Source organism: Cervus elaphus, chromosome 3 (assembly GCF_910594005.1).
Source record: "Cervus elaphus chromosome 3, mCerEla1.1, whole genome shotgun sequence".
Taxonomy (NCBI): Eukaryota; Metazoa; Chordata; class Mammalia; order Artiodactyla; family Cervidae; genus Cervus; species Cervus elaphus.
In genome coordinates this window covers 10,829,253-10,835,588 of record NC_057817.1, presented here as the reverse complement: position 1 = coordinate 10,835,588, position 6,336 = coordinate 10,829,253, and the positions used below count along the sequence as shown (strand labels likewise).

At 38.1% G+C, this 6,336-nt stretch overlaps 1 pseudogene; it reads right to left on the bottom strand.

The window, feature by feature from the left end:
- Nucleotides 1-1,632: 1,632 nt before the first annotated feature.
- Nucleotides 1,633-4,049, bottom strand: LOC122679539 (annotated as a pseudogene).
- Between the last annotated feature and the right edge of the window lie 2,287 nt (nucleotides 4,050-6,336).

The following is a 6,336-nucleotide window of genomic DNA, read 5'->3' as shown; positions in this document are numbered from 1 at the left end:
CAAAAGGAAAAGAAGAAAGGATGACTGCAGACGCTGAGCAATTGGTAGGTAGAGGGACATTCTGGTTTCAATTTTCTCAGTGAAGTAAAAGGAAGCATCATCTACCAAGAATGAAGGTAAAATTAATAGGATAGAGGATATTAATAAAATGATACATATATATAATTACTGATGAGAATGGGAGAGACTCTAACCATTAGATATAGATAGATATCTAATAGATAACCAATAGATATATATATATACAAGCAGTGTTGAAGTCCCAACTGTTTCATGGCACCAACCCATAAGCTCATGTGATCGCCAGCAGCACTTTACATTTCTGAGGTATTCTTACAGTGACTTTACAATTATTTTTAAGATCCCAGGTGTACAGAGATGACAGATGGTTAGATCGGTCCAGGTATGAGCTTTCTGTAAGACTGGTGCAAAGGCAAGGCTTATACTAATAGTTTCAAATGACAGAAACTCAACTCAAGCTAGCTTAAACCTATTTTTTTTTTTTCATGATTAGGCTGTATAACTGGAAACTTCAAAGTGTATCTGGTTCCAGGAGGTTAACCACTGTCAATTGCAACCTGTTTTTTTCTCCATTTCTTGACTCTGCTTTATTTTCTATTGTCATTTTCAGACAAATTCTTCACTAATTGCAAAACAGAATACTTGAATCTTAATACATTGTTACACTAGCCATCCCCCAAAAAAGAGAGTACATCTATCCCATTAGCTTCTGAAATTATTACAGGAATGACTCCTTTTATGTCTTCTTGAATCATACCTGTTGTTGTTCAGTCACCAAGTCATGTCCAACTTTTCACAACCTCATGGACTTACAGCACGCCAGGCTTCCCTGTCCCTCACCATCTCCCAGAGCATAACCAAGTTCATGTCTATTCAATCAGTGATGCCATCCAGCCATCTCATCCTCTGCTGCTTTCTCCTTTTGCCTTCAGTCTTTCCCAGCATCAGTGTCTTTTCCAATGAGTTGGCTGTTTGCATCAGATGGCCAAAGTACTGGAGCTTCAGCTTCAGCATCAGTGTTTACAATGAATATTTAGGGCCTTGAATCAAAGGCCCATTCCTAAATCAATCTGTGGCCCTGGAAATGAAGAACTCTGATTGGCTACCCTTGGAGCTGGTGGGTGAGGTCAGTTCTGCTCAGACTACATGAACCACCCTTGTAGGAGGGAGTTCTTCTCCTAAAGAAGAAATGCAGGAATGGCAAAATAGAAAAAAATGGAAAAACTTAAAAGCACATTACTTTTCTCATTTATTTTACTTTCTAGTGTCTCCTTTGCATTCAGACTAAACATTATTTTTCAATGCCCAGACTTAACATTATACCTTTTATATTTTTGAATACCCAAACTTGACCTTATATTTTTCAGTTTCTCGTTTATATGCTTCCATCTTTCTGTTACTTGCTTCTCACCCTCTATTCATCTACATTCAAAATACTTATTAATCTTCACCTTCTTAAATCTTCCATTAACCAAGATCGTTTCTGTGTTTGAAAAACAAAGCCATTTCTACTTTTTTAATGAATTCCATTTAATTACTTTATTAATCATTTTCAAAATGGTGATGAGTATCAAAATTCACTTTCTTTCTTTTTATTAAACATTACACAATTTCTTAATTATTAAATGAGAAACTCTCATTTGTTACATTATCACATTGCTAGTCAGAGATATGCTGCAGTGATGAAGAAAGTCAACGTTGGATCAACCAAAGTCCTCGTTTCTACAACATTCATTTACAAAGAAATAATGTTCAACACAGTCCAACACAACATTTTTGGTTTTCTTCATACTGAAGTCCCCCCAAAAAATCATCTTCTAATGGGGTATTTTACTACATAAATTACAGTTCTTCATTTTCACAATTTCCCCCAAACAGTGTGAGAGGTGTATCACACTAAAATTTCTAAAGCTGTTAGGAAGTCCTTCGCACATCGTCGTCATCTGATGTGTCACTGCTACTTTTCTGCGTCGTCATTCTCAACAGTGGGTTTGAAAGTGCTTTTCTCCAGGGTCCAAGCTCGAAGTCACAGATCAGGCCATTTCTCAAAATACCATTTTTCCTCAGACCACTCTTCTGTAACTGTTCACTAATAACTTGGAGTTCTCTCATTTCATCCTCAGTTACGGGTGCACATGTTTCATCATTTTCACTGTCTTCCTGCCAACCCATCTCCTTTAACAATCTGTGTTCTGCTTCAAGTGAACTAGAAAGAACATCTGTCTGTGGGAAGGCTGAAGACCGAATGATCTGTTGGGAAATTACCAAGGCATTGCCATTCTCTCATGGAATTTCATTTTCTTCGAAGTTTTGGTTTACATCCCTTTCTTGGTGAGTACTAATGCTGTTAGGCCAATTAAATGAGTCGTCATCCTTTTCTGAGCCCACATGGCTTTCATCTTCATGCTTCTCTTCCACTCTGTCCCTTTTCAGTGCTTTCAAAATCTCACTCTTCTTATCTGTGCGCATTCGTGTCAGTTTGGTTAGACGAGGCTGCTGATTAAGTTTGTCAACAGGTGAAGAAGAATTTGAGCGATTACACTCTTTCACTGAAGTTGTTGATGGACTAAAATTCTTGGCAGTTGATTTAAAAGCATTAAAGTTGCCAACCCTGTATCTAGACTCATGAGGGAAAGAAGTCCCAACTTTATTTTCTTTAGTTTGGCTTTTCCATTGTGTAGGTTTTGTAGGTAGAGCAGCAGGTTTAGAAACTAAGCCTTTATGAACACTTGGACCAGTCCCATTCTTAACTGGCTGTGACTGAAGATTTCCTACTACTGGAATCCAGATAATTGTAAGTCTTTTGTATTACCTTTCTTAATGACCAGCATCCTTTGAGTTCTAGATTTAGGATTTGAGGGATATTCTAAGAGAGGAGCTTGGGAGATTTTTTTGGTTGGGTATGTGTGTGTCTGGGCGTGTAGGCCCTATACACCCACAGCTAAAGATTTATTCTGATTTGGTTCTCTCTCATATTCAGGATTTAGAGATGGAAACTCCTCAGCGTCAAACTGCTTGCATTCTCTCTTGTCTTCTTTCCTCCCTGTTTCACTGTCAGGTATGTTGTTTTCATGTAGTCCTTGGCTTTTTCCAGAATGGAAAATACTGCTACGAGAATGGGAACTTCCCCCATGGTATCCCCCTCGATGATTTATGTTTTCAGTACCATTTTGTCCATGTGTACGCCATCCATTTTTTTCTTTCCTTCCAAAGTTACCTCCACTAGGACGTCCAATACCAGAATCAAAGCCATCTGAAGAGTTGTGTCATCGGCAGTTCACATCATAACGATTTTCTGTCCATGAAAAGTTTTCAGAATGCTTTTCAAAATTCAATGACGACTTTGTTGATGATGGTGGGGTCGGAAAATTAAGCCAGGCTGGAGCAAAGTCATGCTGCGCCATTTAGGTCCAGTCTCTCCAACTCAGCGAAACAAGGTTTCAATACCTCATGGCAAGTCCAAATTCCAACAGGACTGCACAGGAAGGTGTTGGGTTTGTCTCAGTAATCTTTATGTTTTCCAGTTTGTTTTTTTATTTTGTATCCTCTGAAATAACATCCAAGTTCTTTGAAGACACTTAACCTATGGCTATTTGACATAGAGTTACTTCAGTCAGCTACCCATACTTCTGTTTTAAAGTTTTCATATGGGTATCGCCAGAATTACCCAAGTTCCTTGGATTTTAAGATTTTAAAGTCTTCTTTATTATTCCATGTACTTGTCACTGTTGTACTTATCCACTCCAGATGAAATAATCCAATTTATGAGTCAAAAAGCAAAAACAAAAAGAAAATTTCACATCTGAAGAGCATTCCTAAGCATCAGCATAAACAGAGACACACAGTTATCTCAATACTACCATGCTGCTGGGAAACTGCCACATCTTAAATTTCCACGTAAATAAAAGATAAGAGCAAAAAAACTCTGTATTCATTCAGTGTCTTCATTTAGAAAAGTTGTCCCATTGTGACATGAAAAGGGCTGAGGTCAAAACTTCCTAAAACTTTTTTTTTTTCCTCCATTTATTTTTATTAGTTGGAGGCTAATTACTTTACAATATTGTAGTGGTTTTTGCCATACATTGACATGAATCAGCCATGGATTTACATGTGTTCCCCATCCTGATCCCCTCTCCCACCTCCCTCTCCAACCGATCCCTCTGGGTCTTCCCAGTGCACCAGCCCCGAGCACTTGTCTCATGCATCCAACCTGGGCTGGTGATCTGTTTCACCCTTGATAATATACATGTTTTGATGCTGTTCTCTCGAAACACCCCACCCTCACCTTCTTCCACAGAGTCCAAAAGTCTGTTCTGTACATCTGTGTCTCTGCAGCACTGTTTATAATAGCCAGGACATGGAAGCAACCTAGATGCCCATCAGCAGATGAATGGATAAGGAAGCTGTGGTACATATACACAATGGAATATTACTCAGCCATTAAAAAGAATTCATTTGAATCAGTTCTAATGAGATGGATGAAACTGGAGCCCATTATACAGAGTGAAGTAAGCCAGAAAGATAAAGACCAATACAGTATACTAACGCATATATATGGAATTTAGAAAGATGGTAACGATAACCCTAAAGCTTTTAACAAAGATAAAATAAACTGCCATGAAAAACTTCAGCAATATTTAAAAAGTAATTTGAAACTGCCGAACTACTCAGTACACAAATCAAACATATCTTACAGTTTTGGCTGAAGAACACCAACAACAGGGGAGGGGTTGGGGGAAGGCAAAACTACCATCAGCTGAAACACTATAAACCAGTTATATAATCCGTTTGAACCAAAATACTGAAGAAATGCCTGGATCTCTGTTTAAGTAGCTTGTAGAATTGTTCACTACTATCAATTCACTTCAGAGATGATTCTTCCCAATTTTAATAAACTTCTGGGGTAAAATTACCCAAGAACACTGTACTTCCAAAATGGCCACTTGAAATATCTGGGGCCTTTTACACAAAACCTAGATGATCTTCATATCTGAGTAATTCAATCACCTTCTGCCACACCAGAGGTGCCCCTGGCCTAGAGGTGCCGCTGCGCTCGATCCCGGGAGTAGGTTTTCGATACTTTGAATAATCCCCTTTTGCCGCTTTTCCCTCCCCAACAACCAGTCTCAGTCCAAAATTCATTTTCAAAATATCTCCCTATATTTAAGGACATGGGATGAAATAAGATGTGCTGATGTCCTATACACATGTATTATTCCACACACGTATCAGTATATACACATTGGCAGTCTAAAATTAATTGACATTAATCTGAGGAGTTAATACAAATTGGATCTTGTTGCCTTCTCTTTAGAATACTTTAATATTTTGTGTTTCCCTGAATGGAAAGACCAAACAACCTGACATGGCATGTGGAACCCACGCAGTCCAGGTCCTGCGGCCCTGCGTCCCGTCACACCTTCCTCGTGCTCCCGTCACTTACCTCACTGGTCTTCCTTCAGTTATTCCTACATACGAGGCAACCTCCTGCCACAGAAATGTCACAAAGGCTCTCGTTTTTGCCTGGCAGGTTTTCTGTTTTCATTCTTCAGAGCTCTGCTCAAACATCTCCTCTTCAGAGAAGGACAGATTCTCCCTGACCTCCTTGACCACAACAATCCACCCATTACACTTATTTTCAGTTTTCTTGGAACTGTACTGGGTACCTCTCTTTGACATCTTTGGACCCAGTTGTAGCTTTATAGTTGTTTGCATGATTGCTTCATTATAATCTATCATACTTGATGTACTGTAAATGCTAAGGTAGAGACCATCTAGTTTTGCTCACTCTCCTATCCCTAATTCTCAACCCCAGTTGAATACATTCTTGGTACTCAGTAAAATGAATTTATTTATAAATGCTTGATATTAAAAAAATCAACTCTTTTCATTTGATCTCTTGGCTTCTGATGAAAGCAAGACTACACAAGAACCTAAAAGAATTTTTACTGAGCTCAGGATTTCGCTTAGCAGGTAAGGAAAATAATAAGTATATATATATATATGTACATATGTGTGTTGTGTAACATTTATTGTCTAAACACTGGCTGTTTATATATGTTCCAACTAGATTTTCTCTAGTCATTTTTCAAGAGACAATGTGGTAAATAATATGCTTCTCTTCTGTCTGCTATAACCACAGAGTTAAAAAATTAAAATTCATGCATAATAATTTTAGGCCTTGACCACTGTTTAGCATTGTCTGGTTATATGAAGTATGGTTATCCGTTTGACAGCAAATGCTATATGTATCTTGGCACCAACAATTATAATTTACATATAACTAATCTTTATGAAAAATATCTCTTCACTTTG